Raw genomic sequence first — 18093 nt, 5'->3', positions numbered from 1 at the left:
CGGGCCTCGGGGCAGCCTTGGTCCAAGTCCACGACGGGGTGGAGCACCCCGTGTTGTACCTCAGCCGCAAGCTCCAGGCGGCCGAACGCCACTACGCCACCATTGAAAAGGAGGCCTTGGCCATTAAATGGGCCGTAGGAGCCTTACAATATTACTTGACGGATAACCCCTTCGTCCTGGTCACCGACCACGCGCCCCTGCGCTGGATACACCAGATGAAGCACCATAACCCCCGGATCCTGCGGTGGTACGTGTCCCTACTGCCGTTCCAGTTTACAGTCCAACATCGGCCAGGGACCCACCATCTCCTGGCAGACTATCTCTCCCGCGTCTTCGAACCGTCTCCGAAGGCCGGTCCAAGGGGGGGGATGTGTCCTGCGACCCCCGGAGCCCCGGGAGTCGCCGGACTTGGCGGGGCCCCTCCTCCGTCCCCAGGGGGGGACAGGCCAGGGGAGGAGGCGTCGGAACCGCCGCCGCTTGCGGCGGCGGGGTTCGGGACGACGGGGAAACAGGCAGGCAGCGCGGGAGGACACAGGGAGACAGGGAAGAGACCCAGCTTCCCCGAGAACTCACCGGGCCCCCCCGTCTCCTCCACAGGGGGCCGTGGAACTCGCCGGCGGAGGGATGGGCCGGAGGGCGACAGCGGCGGCGGAGGGGGAGAGGGGCGGCGGCCAGGCGGCAGCCCCGAAGAGGAGCGGAGCGGCCAGAGGCCCGCGGGCCAGCTGACGGGCGGCCGCGCCCGGAGCGGTCGGGGGCGGGGAAGCCCAGCCCCGTGTCGAGAGGCAGGGAGGGGGGAAGGGTTGAGAAACCTGAGGGACGGCAGCTGGGGGGAGGCGGGGAAAGTCACGGGGACGGGTGGAGGGCGGCACCGGGAGGGAGGAGGATAAAAGGGTGGAGGACGCTGAGGCCGAGGAGGAGCAAGAGAGGAGGGGTCTTTTGGACGAGCGGCTGGGCAGGCGGCACAGCGATCCTGGCTTCCTCTGCGGGGGAATTGAAGCCAGACCCGCTCCTGGAAAGGTCTGAGGCCAAGGAAGCTCCTCCACCTCGAACTCCTCCCGCCCCGGCGGGAAGCGGACCGAGCGCAGGGGGGACTGGGCGCCCCACAAGCAGTCTTCAACTTTTCAGGGGACCTGCTGAAAAGCAAGCATGAGACAGGAAGTCATGTGACTGATGCCTTCCCATCAGGTGACAGAAAGAGAGGGAGTCAGAGATATAAATATTACCGGTGTCCTAGCAGCAAACTAAGAGAGTCAAGGATAGGAAACACAAGCCAGACACCCAGAGGTACACCATAATGAGCATCCCGCCGAAAGTCAGAGCCATAGAGGAATGTTCTCCAACCACTCTCCTTGCCCTCCTGATGTTCTTCTCAACGTGCGCCTAAACAGGATTCTCTAAGCATGCACACTAGAAAAAAATCCTTCTAGAAAGGCAACAAAAATGGGTAGCTCTATAAGGATTTTTTTAAATTGCAGTTTATGGTTTGAACTGTGCTTATGAAGTCTTCCTTTCCCCCAGCAGCACTAACCAAAGCAGCCGAATGCATGTATCTTGTTCTTGTGTCCATTCATCCCTTGCTGCTTTGGCTGGTACTTTCCTTTGCTGTTGTATTCTAAATATGCAGGGGAAGGGCTGTGGCTCAGTGGTAGAGCAACTGCTTGGCATGCAGAAGGTCCCAGGTTCAATCCCCGGCATCTCGTTAAAGGGACCAGGCAAGTAGGTGATGTGAAGGACCCCTGCCTGGAGAGCCGCTGCCAGTCAGAGACAATACTGACTTTGATGGACCAAGGGTCTGATTCAGTATAAGGCAGCTTCATGTGTTCATGTGTAGATTTGGTCTTTCTTGCTGTGTGACTCAGAAGCAACACAGACACGGATGATGCTGTGTAAATAGCTTTTTATTTACTTTTAGGATTCACTGGCCTTCTATTGGATATGGCAAGTCGATGTGAAATGCTTTTCTGGAACATGCAACAACGCTCCTAGAGAGAATAGGTATGAACACCCCACTTTCTCTACCAAGCTTTGGTGTTGTGTTTCTCTCCTTGCAAAACGGGCAGTACCACACTGAAGGGGCAGCAAGGCCAAAGGCACAACCCAACATTGCAAAAGGTCCTGCTGAAATACAGGGCATAAACTGGGTTTGCTGTCAGACCTTCCCCCTCATCATACTGGACTGTCATTTCAGTTGCAAACATACTGCAGCTGCTTTAGTTCCCCACATAATGAGCTTGGTTTAATCATGCAATCCCATTAAAAAAAAAACACACACACACACAAAATCCCGACTCGTTCAGAAGGACAAGGATAACGTGTGTGTTATAATTCTCTTGTTCTCACCAGAAAAAATATATAAGATTTGCTTGCATCTGTAATAATTAACATTTAAGAGGAAAATTAACATACAACAAAATGCACTATAGAAAAAGACACCTTGTTACGTTAAAAAAAAGTGTTGAGCAGCTACAAACGAAAAAAAACCAATATAAAAGCTAGACGCTGACTGATGCTTGCTGATTCTACGCTTGTTCAGAGGGACTTGTTTTCTGTTCAAAGGGCTCACATTTACAGCCTTAAATGGCTACAATGTACAGCAGGAGCATAAGGGAAGAGTTAGGTTTTACAATTTGCAACATGAAATCCACATAGGGCCCCAACTCCTAAAGGAAAGAGGGGTAAGAGGGGGAATTCTTGCCCCACATACAAAACCATCACTCCCTATTTTTGAAGCAGCAGCGGTTCAGCTCCTTTTTTCTCTCTCCCTCTCAGATTTGAAAGATCATTCTTCTTCCAACAACAAAAAATCTTTAATTGTGCTTTGCTTCAGATGGTTAGGATAGGTCATTGTTGCTTGCGTCAACAGGATATAGACAGCCTCCCTTCTGAAGCCATTCTGCTACTTGTGACTGACACCACTAGTCAACACTTCTCAGGCAGGGCTTCGCATCCACCGCCCATAAGCACTCCAGCATTCCACACCAAGACCAGCAATATTATGAAAAACCTGCCTAATTCAATTGCACAGCACACAAGCTCAATATTATACACAATAATCTTATATTTCCAGAATAAATTTTCAAAACATTTTCACACAGTATAAATACTCACTATTCTATACCTAAACAGTTTAAAGACATACAATTGCTTTCTCAAGCTGTGGAATTGTCCATGAAACGAAAGAGACCGCGACGTGCCGGTTCCAAAACGAGATGGTAACTATAAGTTCGAAAAGGACGCTGAAGGCAAGAGCGATCAAGTCAATGAAGATCCCAGCGGCGTCCTGAGTGTGCCCGAAGGCTACTAGTACTCTTTGCCTCACAAAAGGAGGCGAGGTCGGGAGACCGGGACGTCCCGGCACGGCAGGTGTGAGCCGCGTTCCGAAACAAACACGGGGAGGGGGACCTTTTATCCGGAAACGCTTTCGCCAATCGGCTTCATCAGCCCAGCTTTCTAACAAACAATAAGGAATGTTTTCATTGTGCTATCCCACAGAATAAAGCATTATAATTTAACAATAAAATGCATAATTTAATACATACCATCAATGTTACTTTCTGCAGACCTACACCTAGGTTTCTATGGCAGGATTCACAAAGAATTCTCCAGCCATAAGGTCAGAACATGCATAGGCTATTTAAAAATACAACAGGGCAATAAGGACTAGAATTATAGAAATAGAAACAATGTCAATAAAACAAAGTCTGAGGCATGGTGTACCATACAGAATGCAGAAAATGGATTACAAGGTAGAAGACAACACAGTAAAAACAAGGTGATACATAGAATGAACTACAATCCTATTCCCTTATTCAAGTGCCATCCTGAACTGTTCCATCATACTGGCCTCCTGAACAATACTGTTTTGCACATTCTGTGGAATTACAGATGTGCGGAAGCCTTCCCAACCTCCTCAGGAAGACCATTCCACAAAACATTATGAGCAGTTATCAATCTCACCAGTTTTCAGGGTGGCACCTTCAGAAGGCTTTGTTCAGACGAGTGAAGCAGTCATAAAAAAGTATAGCCACAGATGCTGCCGTGCAGGTATGTGGGTCCAAGGCCACTAAGGGCTTTGTAGGTGATGGCCATTGCCTTGAATTGAACCTGGTAACTGACTAGTAACCAATGGAGCAACTGCATCTCCATCTAGCTCTCAACAGTAATGGAACTTCAGCATTCTGCACTAAGTGGAATTTCCAAGCTAGCTTTAAGGGCAGACCTATGTAGGGTGCATTACAATAGTCTAGCCTCAAGGTAAATAACCAGAACATGGATCCATGTGGCAAGGCTGGTCAAAGAGTCTGAAATCCTTGAGAAAGACTGTTGGGATGGGGAAGAACTACGGAACAGCAAGCTGTGGTGGATAGAAAAACCCTATCCCAGTTCCAAAATCCAAACCAAACTGATTAGTGCTTGAAATTTCAGTGGGCTAAGAGCTTTGGACTAAAGAAGAGATGGGATCATAGAGTTGGAAGGGACCACCAGGGTCATCTAGTCCAACCCCCTGCACAATGCAGGAAATTCACAACTACCTCCCCCCACACCCCCAGTGACCCCTACTCCATGGCCACAAGATGGCCAAGATGCCTTCCCTCTCATGATCTGCTTAAGGTCGTAGAATCAGCATTGCTGACAGATGGCAATCTAGCCTCTGCTTAAAAACCTCTAGGGAAGGAGAGCTTACCACATCCCGAGGAAGCCTGTTCCACTGAGGAACCGCTCTGTTAGAAAGTTCTTCCTAAAAGCTTTTATGAGAAGGGGAAATCAGCTGAATTTAGAAATGGATACATATAGAAATATGATTGATTGGAGAGAAGGTAAATGGGTTTTAAAAAGTAGGGAAGAACTTGATATAAAGGATTGGTTTTTATATTACAAGTTGAGGGACATATTTAATAAAGACATCCAAATCGGATTTAATAAAAATAAATTGGATTTAGAGAAAACATTAATAAAAGGAAATAAAGGATTGATAGGTAGAATGCACAAATTATTAACGGTAATTAATTTAGAACAAGAAAGAACCAAACCAATTATGATTAAATGGATGAAGGGTTTAGGTTTTAATATCGATTTAGAACAATGGGAAAATCTAAGGAAGAGAGAGTTTAAATTTACAATTACCAATGAAATTAGAGAAAATTTATACAAAATGTTTTATAGATGGCATATAACACCAGTAACGATATCTAAAATGAATAAAGGAGATAAGGGACTGTGTTGGAAATGCGGGAAAGAAAGAGGAACATATATGCATGTATGGTGGTTTTGTAAAAAAATTAGAAAATTTTGGATGAAAGTACTGACTGAAACGAACAATTTGATCAGTGGTAAAGTGAAAAGAAAACCAGTGTTTTGTTTATTGGGTATACCTCCATGTAATATGAATGATGTGGATAGGATTATTTGCCAATATAGTTTTGCTGCTGCTAGAATTGTGATAACCAAAGTTTGGAAGCAAGTCAATAAACCTTTAATATCTGGAGAGAGAAATTATGGATGTATATGAGGATGGCCAAATTAACGGAATTCCTGCATGGGAAAGATATGGAAGAGTTTAAACAAACATGGTCAAAGGCCGCCTCATATTGGGATAAGACGGCAAAAATGGATTTTACGGTTATAATTAACGAGTTATAGAAACTAGAGAAACTTTATATCTTTGTATCTTTAAATGTTAAAAAATGGTTAGACACTTCTTTGGAAGTCAGGTGTAGGGTCACTGTTTTAGGTGGGTGGAGGGGGAATGGGTATCTTTTTTTCTGAATAATAGAAAGTTATAATTTAGAATATAATAATTAAGGTATATTGATACCCTTCTGTTTTTGTATTTTTATTATTTTGTATTGTTTTATATTCATTTTAGTTGTTGTTGTTTGTTTTATGTTAGAAAATTCAATAAAAATTTATAAAAAAAGAAAAGAAAGCAAGTTCTTCCTAATATCTAGACGGAAACTCTTTGGATTTAATTTCAACCTGCTGGTTCTGGTCCAACCTTCTGGGGCAACAGAAAACCACTCGGCACCATCCTCTATATGACAGAGATTTACACAGACCTCAGATCTCTGGTCAATTCCACACTGTGCAGCATGCATGTACACCTAGAGCAGGACATTCACATTTACAATATTCTCATTACCCTGTATCTTGGATGCACATCCCAAATCCAAATTATTCCACATTTCATCCCAAAAACAAAATGGCAGCAGCCAATGCTGAACTGATAAGACCCTTAAGAGTCTTTTATGGCCAGCAAGCTTTGCCTGAGGAAGCATTTGGAAAAGTGTCAACTGCACATAAATGAAACATGCTCTTTAAATATTATCCTTCCTCCGACAACACCGTCAACTCACACCACAGCTGCCAAGCAGAAGCCAAATATTTATAGGATACTATCAGGCCGAAAGGGGAAAAAATAGCCTTCGGCACGTTCAAAGTCAAGAGGAGTGAGGAAGGAGGAATGTAAACGGAACCCAGCCAGTGTCCGAAAATGGTAAAGCTTGAAGATGGGTCTTCGAAGCCGAACACAACATGTTGGCTATGGATTTGAGATAATAGCCAGACTTCATCTGCACCTTACAAATGGATCCAGGGGAATTAATTTGACTTTGGCCTGCTCAACAACTCCTTGCCCGTTACAAGAGTGGGCTAAGCTTTGCAACTGTTTTTGGTTTTCCAAGCAAAGACAGTGACGGCAGGTCCAATTAAACCAGGCCTCCAACTGGCAACTGCAGTGTAGAAGAAGTTTTGATCTCTGTGGGCTTAAGCATAAATGCCTTCCTCAATTGAGATTTCCATCACAGTTCACAGGGTTCACCAAACACCTGCTCTGCTCCAGTAAAAAAACAAACAAACCCTAAACTATGCTAACAAACCCCACCTCTTCTCTGCATTCTCGTGCATCTATAATACTGCACATGTGTGCATATGTTCTACCCAGAAACCAAATCAGGGCTGGCTTCAAGGATAAGGGATTGGTCACTTATAGACCTCAACTCATGTTGAGGCAGAAGCAGAAGTTCATTCTACGTATACGTTGTTGTAGTCACACTTTTAGAAAGGAGTCCCATAACAATAGATAGGTAAACTGTTTCAATCAAGATGCTCCCCTTACATGATGATTTAAAATCAAACAGGCTCCTTTTCATACTAAGGCTCAAAAGGGCCAATACACACATTACAAAGTCCTCATATCCTCTACTGACATGCTCTGGGAGGTCTGTGCTCAGACCTTAATTCCTAGGCACATACAGGCCCGTTTAAGATCAGGACTGTGGAATGCGGACAAAGGGAACATAAGCCCCCTTCCCCAGTGGCACTTTCCCAACTTGAAGCAGCCCTGGGGAGTCACAGTTCACACCACTGGGTACATTTACATTAGCCAACAGCTCATTTGAGTTTCCCCAATGCATTAAACAGTGGCTCCCCTTCTCCTCTTCAGATAGGGCAGGGGTCAGCAAACTCATTAGTCAAAAGAGCCAAATATCAACAGTACAACGATTGAGATTTCTTTTGAGAGCCAAATTTCTTAAACTTAAACTATATAGGTAGGTACACTGTTTATTAACTTAATAAACTTTAATTAAAGTTTTAAGTCTTAATTAAACTATAGGTACACTGAATAAAACTTGATATTATACTTAATAGTGAGCTTATTTATTGATAAAAATTAAATTGTAAGTCCCTGCCATTTCCCCCTCCCCGTCCGGAGTCCTCGTCTGGAGGCCTGGTCTACCGCCATAAAAGCCTATTGGTAGACCTGGCCTCCGGCTGAGTCCCATTGGGAGGCCAGGTCTACCCATTGGCTTTCTTGGCAGTAGACCTGGCCTCCGGAGGCCCATAGAAGCCAATTGGTAGACCTGGCCTCTGAAGGGGGACTTTTTCCCCTCCTTGGAGTCCAGGTCTATTGCCAAGAAAGCCAGTGGGTAGACATGGACTCTGAGGAGGGAAAAAAGTAAGTAAGGTATCCATAAAATTAAATCATGACAATGACTGACAAACACTCAATGTGAACAATGTGAGCAAACTTTTCTCTAGATTCACAGACGCAGTAAACACATGACAACATAAGAAAGGCCGTGCTGGATCAGACCAAGGCCCTTCAAGCCCAGCAGTCTGTTCCCACAGTGGCCAACCAGGTGCCTCCAGGAAGCCCACCAGCAAGACCAGTGCAGCATTATTGTCCTGCCTGCATTCCATAGCACCTGATATAATAGGCCTGCTCCTCTGATCCTGGAGAGAATAGGCATGCATCATGACTAGTATCCATTTTGATTAGTAGCCATGGATAGCCCTCTCCTCCATGAACAGGTTCACTCCCCTCTTAAAGCCCTCCAATTTGGCAGCCATCACCACCTCCTGGGGCAGGGAGTCCCACCATTTAACCACGCATTGTGTGAAGAAATACTTCCTTTTATCAGTTTTGAATCTCCCACCCTCCAGCTTCAGCAGACAACCCGAGTTGTACCATTACATGTGTCCTGGGACGGGGGGCCCACCCCGCGCCCCGGGGCTTTCCTGCCACCCTCCACTTACCAGACAAGCCCCTGCTGGCTCCAAAGTGTGCCTCTTCCCGGCTTACAGGGACCCGCAGGCCCAGAAGACGACGGGGGAACGGAGTCGACGCCACAGAAGATGGGGCGCCGCGGCCCAGCGCCGCTGCTGGGGACGCACCAAAGGAAGCCCGCCCCACCCAACAGCTGATAGGAGGGCGGGGCGGGCCAGGAACCGCCAAGCCGCCCGCCCAGCAATCACGCGGCTAGAGGGGAGGGGAGGCTTTAGCCTCCCAACCATTGAGGGCAAGGGAAAGGGGGACCCGGCCATTCTCCGTGGCGGGGGGGGAGAGACAGCGCGCCCGCTCGCCTGCACTCTTGCGCTCGCTCTCTATCTCTCTCAAGGGCGCCAGCTCCGCAGCCCGGCTGCTGGCGCGAGCGGGCGCGAGAGCAGGGGCTCCGAACCAAGTTCAGAGAGCTGCACTCAACGGGCCAAAGAGCCGCATGCGGCTCGCGAGCCACGGTTTGCCTACCCCTGAGATAGGGAAAAGAAGAAGAAGAGTTGGTTTTTATACCCCATGTTTCTCTACCTTAAGGAGTCACAAAAGCAGCTTACAATCACAATCCCTTCCTCTCCCCTCACAACAAACACCTTGTGAGGTAGGTGAGGGGCTGAGAGGGATTGGATGAAGCACTACCGTTTTGGGAAGACATCTGCTACAGCTGGCCTTAGAAAAAAGCGTTGTACACCGCGTAAGTAACAAAAGGCATCAATTTCTCCCACAAGCAACCTTATGCCAGCGGGTGTCAAACGATTTACAGTGCTCCTTTCAACATGTGGTTTTGGACAAGAATCCAATATCGAGGCATTAAAGAATTGAAATGTTACGGCGAAATAAATATATAAATATTATGTCATCAATTCTGTATTTTAAAAAAATTGCAAGGGAAAGAGGGCTAGACGTTCGCAGGATTTTAAAAAGAACATTCAATCTTCAACATTTCTAAACAGCCAGAAGTAGGCATACTACAATTTGGAAAAGGGAAAAAACCACTTTCCAGCCACTGCCATTAGCCACAAGGGTATCACACTTTGATTGTTTTTACTTGCTCCCTCTGGCTTTTTGAAATACAGTCTGTTGCCTGGCTGTTTCCAAGCAACTGAGATTTCCTCACCGATTTTTGCCCATTTTTTTGCCACACTACTATTTATGAAGCTGAAGAACTATAGAAGAGAGGTGGAAACAGCTCAGCGTTAACTTTCCTAATGAAAGGAAGTCTGCGGAGTCATGTCCAAAGGAAAGTAGTCAAACTTACACCCAAAATGTATGCGCTGTGAAACTATTTTTGTAAGGAAACCACACAGATGGTGTTTACAAGGCCCCTACTCATTGAACATATGACCATCCTACACAAGTTTTCGCATTCGCTTGGGTTACCATGGAAGTGACCCTGTGCCTTCATAAGGTCCCAGAGAGAAATTTTTCACTCTAGGGATCCAGTTTGTGACGACTGGTTTAGAAAGCTTTAGAAGTTACTTCAGAAAGTAAGGCAAGCTGGCAGGGAGATGCAAGAGAACGCCAAACAATATAAATAGCAATTTCTTATGTCCTCATAGATGTAGTGGATTGAGACTGTTAATAACTTATTCTTCCTCGCCCTCTAGAAGTTAGAAAAGGTTACAGGTAGTCACGGTGGTCCAAGGCAAAAATCAAAAAGGTCACTTCATAATTTTTATTAGGACCAAACAAAATGTCAGTGTTTAAGTTGCGAGTCCTCTATAACGGGACCTTGGATTACTTACTGAGGGTTCCTTCTAATCTGAGGTGAGGAGGGCATCTCGATTGTTGGGCGATTCCCACCAGTTGCTCAGGGAGGCAGGATCAAACCTTCCATTTCCTGTTTCCTGGGCGGGAATCTCCCATCTCTTAGTTTAAAGACTATTAGAAGACAGGAAGGAACTGAAAAAAAAATGTAGAATGGTAACTAGAACAGGTGAAACAAACACTGTTAAACAGAATGGAGCCGAGTGAAAGAACAAGCGTGACGATTACTACTTTGCTATCTTCTCTTCATATGTTATTATGTTTTCTTCTCTTTGTATCCTTTATCTTCATTCCATCTTGGGCAGGCGAGATACCCTTCTTACCTCAGAGCAGAAGGAACCCTCATGGTAAGTAATCCAAGATTGTGTTCTCACTCTGAAGAGGAGGGCATCTTGATTGTTGTGACTTCCAAAAGCTATGTCCCTGTAATGAGTGGCGGGGATCAATTCTCTTCATGTGTTGGAGTACCCTTCATCTGAAGGCTGCACCCGCTGAAGAGAAGGAATTCAGTCTGTGGTGCCTGACGAAGGTCTAGATGGTAGACCTCTTCCACCGCCTTGTAGATCTCTTACGCTGACAATCAAATGCGGCTGTCATGAGTCAGCCTGCAGAGACCTCCTCTGACAAAGGGGAGATAGAAGCCAGAACAGAGGGACATCCTCAGGCAGAAGTCTCACAGGAACAAACACAGGGCCTACACTACAGCCTGCCAGAATAGAGGATCAGCCAAAGTCAGGAGATGACTCACCATGCCTGCAGCCTGCCAGCTCAAGGACTCCAGTTGGACCTGACCCCTTGCAACATGCAGTGTCTCCAGAGGCCTCGCCAAGGCCACCGGAGCAGAGAAGAAAACAGGGCCGTCTGGCAATGCAGCAGAGACGGCAGAGTGCTAGACTGAAGGCTTTACAGAGGAACCTCCTCAGTAGCAGTGATGAGGAAGAGCAGGGCTGAAGCACCAGCTGTGAACTCAGCCTAAACAGCATCAGCTGGCTCTGCTACAGCAGCAGGGGAAGGGATTTAAGCCATCAGTTAGGCTTGGCTGTTGTGCAAGCAACTTGTCACCAACCTCCTTGTGTTTCCCTGCTATCCTTTGGATTCCTGGTATCCTGACTTCTTGGACTGACTTTGACTAACGCCTCGGACTTCCCTTGCCGGTATTGAGATCTTGGACTTTGAATGACCTTGGACTGTTCCCCGGACTACGCTTCCAGCCCTCGCTCCTTGCCTGCACCACGACAGCAGCCGAGGCGGCCACACTGCAAACAGAGTGTGTAGTGATACTGAGAGGAACAGCGATGTTGCTGGCCTTGTAGGCTTGAACTATACACTGCCTGATGTTATAACTAAGTGCTGCCCTTGACATTTGTTTCCCCTTGTTCAGTGCCATCAGTGAAATGAACATGGAATCAGTTTTCCTAGGACTCTGTACATCTACCCCAGGCTGCTAATACTTTTAAAGAAATTACACTTAAATACCACCTGCCAAGTTAAATACTCACCTAATGGTGGACTGACTAAGAAAATCTTAATTCAAAGAGGCGTTAAACAAGGGTGTGTTTTAGCTCCCCTACTTTTTAATATTTTTCTTTCTGATCTAGCGCAGTCATTGGGTTCAGTTAATGGTCATCCACCTAAATTAGGGTCCCAGTCTTTACCTCTACTTCTTTATGCGGACGACACCGTCATTCTTTCTTTCACTAAAGTAGGCCTCCAACGATATTTAGATGCTTTTAATATTTATTGCCATTTTAATTTACTTTCTATTAACTCCTCCAAATCAAAAGTAGTGGTATTTTCCAAAAAATGGTCCTCATACAAATGGCACATTGGGAAGGATTCAATTGAACAAGTTAAAAGCTATAAGTATTTGGGAATTACTTATAACTATAATCTCAATTGGTCTATACATCGACAAAATACTATTAAAGCCACCAGGATTTCCTTAAATCAACTCAAGCAGTTTTTCTACGCGAAGGGGAATCAGTGTGTTCCTGCAGTGATCAAAATCCTGAATTTGAAAATATTCCCCCAACTTCTGTTTGGAGTTCCCTTATGGCTTGGAACTCTTAATCAAGAAGTGGAGAACATCCAAGCCATATTTCTTAGACAAATATTGGGGATACCTAAATGTGTCTCATATTTCACAATTTGTTATGAAACTGGGCAAAACTTGATTGCCACCAAAGCCTGGATTCAAACAATAAGATATTGGCTCAAATTATATTTTCAAACTGAGCCAAGTTCCCTTTTATATTTCTTGAAAAGTGAACTTCATTATTTCTCATGGGACATATTGATTAGATCTAGACTCTGTCAAATTGGAATTGATTTAGATAATCTTGCTCTGGCCAATGAATCTTACATCTTTAAAAGAATCAAGCAACGTCTCCTTGATGTAGAATTGCAGAATTTTAACCCAGCTCTTCCCCCCATCTGCTCTCCGGCGGCCCTAGGCCTTAATAATGGATCGGGTAAAATGGCTAGGTATCTAGATAACCTAGAGATACCTTCTCAACGCCGCGCTTTTCTATTAGCTAGGGTTAATGCATTCCCATCTAGGATGCTCTTAGGCCGATACCTCCAGATCCCTAGACATGAACACCTATGCACATGCGGTTTAAACTTGTTAGATACAATTGACCACATCCTTTTAGATTGCCCCTTCTATGTGACTCTGCGGGATAAACTGCTATCTACTTTGCTCCAGTACAAGACATACAGGAGTAATGAAGTGAAATGCAAATTTCTTTTGAGTGACCATGATCCCAAAATTACTGCTACCGTGGCTGAATTTCTTACAGGAGTTCTTAAAGAACAAGAAAAGTTTTATTAACCCAACTGTAACTTATATGTATTGCCCTTTGGAGGTATTTTGTTGTTGTTTTTTTCTATCTCTGTCTTTGGTATGCCAATAAAGGTTAATGAAATGAAATGAAATGAAATGAAATGACTCTGTACATCTGATGTATATGCGGAGCACACATCAGAGGTCTAGTTTGTGCCATTCCTTCTCTTTGTTGTGTCTTGTGGATAAAAGGCAAGTGAAGCTCCTGTTCCCTATGGAACATGGAGTTGACCTTGGGTATGAAACTGGATCAGGATGGAGAACAACCTTGTCCTTATGGAAAATGCACAATCCTTTCTTGGCTGAGAGAGCTCCCAGCTCCGACACCCTGCAAGCCAAGCTGTCAGGAATAAAACCTTCATGCATAGTCACTTGAGTGGTACCTCTCTTAAAGGGGGCTTTGGTTAGAGCTGACAGTAGTATGTGCAGCCTCCAAGTGGGAAACCTGTGGACAGCGGAGGGCTAGTCTGAGATACCCCTTTAAGAAATGTCTTGACGTGCAGATGCTTCATCAGGGGATAGCCTGCCAGGTGAGGAATTATGGTCGCTATTGCTGCCACTTGTAGGTGTAATGTGGAGGCCTTGAGGTTTGGATGTATGCCGTACTGTAAGAAGGCTAGCAGGGTAGGTGAGCTGGGTCTTAATGTGTCCACCTGTTTACGCTGGCACCGTCTGGCAAAGGCTTTTCAAAATGAGTTGTATATCCTTCTGATAGTTGCTATTCTGGAAGCTAAGATCATGTCGGCAACCTCAGGATTGTATCCTAACTCTAGCAGCCAGTTTCTTTCAATAACCAGGCGGTCAGCCAAAGCCATTCCAGTTCCGGATGCTGTAAAGGTCCCTGGTGAAGCATGTCCTGGCACACGCTGGCGGCTGAAAATGGCAGCCGAACACAGTGGCGACTGTTTCCTCTCAAAGGAGGACACAGACTCTGGCCTGTTGTCCTCACTGTTTCAAAGAGGAGGACGAGGAGAGTTGGGGTTTTTTATGCTGACTTTTTCTACCACTTAAGGAAGAATCAAACTGGCTTACAATCATCTTCCCTTCCCCTCCATACAGCAGACACCCTGTGAGGTGGGTGAGGCTGAGAGAGCATGACTTGCCCAAGGTCACCCAGCTGGCTTCGTGTGTAGGAGTGGGGAAACAAATCTAGTTCACCAGATTAGCCTCCGCCGCTCATGTGGAGGAGTGGGGGATCAAACCCAGTTTCCAGATCAGACTCCACCGCTCCAAACCACCGCTCTTAACCACTACACCACACTGGCTCTCACCACACTGAGGACCCTTCTTGCAGCCGCAGAAGGAGGGAGTGGGGGAGAGCTTGCCACACCTTAAAGGAAAAGAAATGTGAGAGGCAACGAAGGTCTCCAAAAAGTCTCACAAGGCCACAGCCCTTGCCAACGGGGCCTCAGCAACAACAGCACACCTTTCCAGAACCTCCATAGTTTGGGCCCACAAACTGAGCCAACTCATCCCTGGGGATAACAGAAGAGCTACAGAGGGGGCCAACTGCATCCTAAAGGCAGTTACCTTCTGAGCTGATGCCTCATTGGACATCATGACTTTTGTGGCCCGAGCAATGGCAGTGACGTCTTCCACCAGACAGGCACTGTGGCTCAGGGCATGGCAAGCTGATTCACACTCAAAGTCCATTGTGATGGCCTGCCCATTCCAGGGGCAGGGTGTTTGGGGAGAAGTTGAACAAAATCCTGTGGAGACTAAGGATAAGAAGGAGGCCGTGCCTGGACATTTAATGAAAGATAGCAGGGCTCTTCCCATCACTTCCTCCTTTTGTTCCTTTCACTCCTTATCACACATCCGGCTGGATCAAAGGATAGGTCAGTGGCCAAGCAACAGAGGTACCTTTCACAGAGGTGCCTGTTTTAATAGACTTCCGACCCTACTGTTGCAACAGGGCTGACAGATCGGCTAAACAGGGCAAGCAGTGATGCCGGGCTTCCGGAGGTGGAGGGAAGACTTCAACGGTTTCTAGCCCAATGGACTCGGTCACACCCCGACCTCATTCAGTCGGGCTACCTGATAAAAGTTCACCAGTCTTCCATCTCCCCCCCAACTGTTTTCTTCCTTCCCGCAGATCTCTCAAGCTGGAAAAACATTCAAGGACCTTAGAGGCGATCCAGCACCTTTGGTGCATTCAGGCAGTCAAACCAGTCCCCTCAGCAGAGCTAACCTCAGGGGTCTACTCAGTCTTCTTCACAGTACCAAAGAGAAACAGAGCCATGTTAGACCTCAAGCATGTAAACAGGTTAGTGGCTCAAAAACACTTCAGAATGGAGACCATTCTCCATTCAAGAGAACCAAAGCCTTATGCCCAGGGGTCTTCATGACTGCCGTAGTCCTCACTGAGGCATATTTACATATTCACATCCACTACAGACACCGCAAATACCTTTGGTTTGCATATCAAGACCATCACTTCAAGTTTAGAAACTTGCCGTTCGGCACCCAGGGAATTTTCAAAAGTCTGAGTCACCCTAGTAGTTCTGGCAAGGAGAAAGGGGATACAGATTTATCTGTATCTTGATGACATCTTGATATGCACCTCAACCAAGACTCAGGCCCTCAACCACATCTCCACCGTAATCCAGATACCTTCTTACAAATGATCTCCAGACAACAGAGATCAGTTCCCCTGGAGAAAATGGCTGCTTTGGAGGGTGGACTCTATGGCGTTGTACTAGGCTGAGGTCCCTCCCCCCACCCTCCCCAGGCTCAACCCCCAAAATCTCCAGGTATTTCCCCACCCAGAGCTGACAACCTTACTGATGGGGAGATGGCCTGGAGCTGAAAGCACGCAGGCTTTCACCTCCAAGCCTCCCCCATCAGCTGGCCATCGGGGGATACACAGGTTGCCTGTCAACCCCCAAAATGGTGGCTCAGATTTCACAATGTAGTGTCACAAAATCTAGGTTGGCAATTATTTTCTGCAGCTGGGAGAATTTACCACCTCCATGCTCTAGTCCACAAAAGCTTAGGCCATATTAAATCTGATTGACTTTAAGGTGCAGCAAGTCTTCTGCTTATTTCTCTTATTTGTGGTAGGGAAGTGAGTTAATATATGGGAAAAAAATAGCAGGCAGTGGTCCAAAAGACAGACAGATCCCTCACTGCTTTGTTATTCCAAGGAGAAAGACAGCATACATGGAATTATCATAGATGGGGAGGAATTGCTCATAACACACTGTAGACCCAATCTCTATGCCTTTTAGCACAATCAATACTTACTTCCATTAGCTATGCCTTTTCCCCACCCCACCCCTAAAACATCACAACCTGTTTTATATTTGATTCTACTTAGAAGTCCTTAGCAAACCAATACAGGAGTGCTTTTTGTACTACAGCATTGTACAAACAGTTGGATTTTGCATTCCACCCCCCATCAAAATCTTCACAAAGCTGTCTCATGCTGACCTCTTCTGGCAAATCAAGGCACTCATGCACAAATACCTTACTTTACATTTTTAACGTATGGTATATTTCAGGAAACTGCAGTTGCAAGCAGTGGCCAATTTAGCAGAACACAAATTGATAGTTAAAAACATCAAAGTGCCTCTACTGTTGTCAAACGATGCTACCCTAATGGTGGCAATGCTGGCTCAACTAGGCTCAGGGAAATATGAGAAAGGGATCAAGGCCTCCTTCACACAACACAAATCTCCCAATACAGGATACATTCTGAGGAAAGACTTAGCCAGATCAGGAGCTCTGGACACTTTTTTTTGCATCAAATAAACATTTTAAAAGTACAACTCTGTCAGTGCCATACATTAGGGTTTTAACATTTGTGCTACTGGAAGCTGTCGGCTGGTCAAAACGCATTTTAATTGGTTTGACCCAACTGATTAAATCTAAATGCAAAATTTGTTTTAATTTAAGCCTCAATATAGATGCCCTTTGAGATCTTGACTTGCAAGATACCTTTTGTTTGTTAAATTGTAAGTTACTATTAATTGGTTCAGCTTAGACATTTATTTTTCTTTATCCCTTAGCTCTTTGATCCACTGATCTTGAGCAGCATAGTTTTAAATCTATTATTTGGGGGATATAAGGACTGAAATAAATTTTGTCACTGCCAGAGTAGCCTTGGGATCCCTATCGTTTAATAGGAAAGGCATTATATCAGACACAGAGGCATTAGATTTGTCTATTAAAAGGGGAGAGATGTATCGTAATCTAAGATCCTCATAGAAACAACATACCAAGAGCACATGAGCTAGTGAGTTGATGGAGCCGGAAGAGCACGAACAAGTTCTTTCCGAATGTGGTAGGGTAAAAAATCTAACCTGCATAACTATAGAGGGGTTAGCGTTTAATCTAGCTAGAAAAAAGGCTCTACAGAGATGAGGAATGGTCAAGAAATAGGTATAGGCAGGCAAACCAAATGGTGGTGGTATTCTGAAAAACTGAGATGAACAAACGCAATGAGCACTTAAAGATGTGCTATCATAATCAACCTCTTTGATAAGCTTTTATATTATAGCAAAAGCTAGACATTTATTAAAATATTTATATGATGCCTTTACTTATGGCTCAAAGTGGATTCAATCACCATCAAAATGTAGATCAGAATCTATTTGGAGTATGGTCTTTGTTTTTTAATGCTGTGAAGTGCCATGTACATCAGCATATATTTAAAGTTCAGATTTTTTGTTCCAGTGTGCATTCCCTTACACTTACACTGAACTTCATTTGCCATATTGTTGCCCACTCACCCATTTTAAAGAACGACTCTTATTTTAGAGAACGACTTCACAATCCACTTTGGTTTCCACCATCCTAAATAACTTGGTATCAGCCACAAATTTGCCCACAATATTTCATCCCCCATTCCAGCTCATTGAAGAAACTGAGGGATTGGTCCCAAAACTGATTCTTGGGGGAATCCATGACTCACTTCCCTTCACTGTGA

The sequence above is a fragment of the Euleptes europaea genome, chromosome 5, assembly GCF_029931775.1.
Source record: "Euleptes europaea isolate rEulEur1 chromosome 5, rEulEur1.hap1, whole genome shotgun sequence".
NCBI classification, from domain to species: Eukaryota; Metazoa; Chordata; class Lepidosauria; order Squamata; family Sphaerodactylidae; genus Euleptes; species Euleptes europaea.
This window is presented reverse-complemented; position numbering follows the sequence as displayed.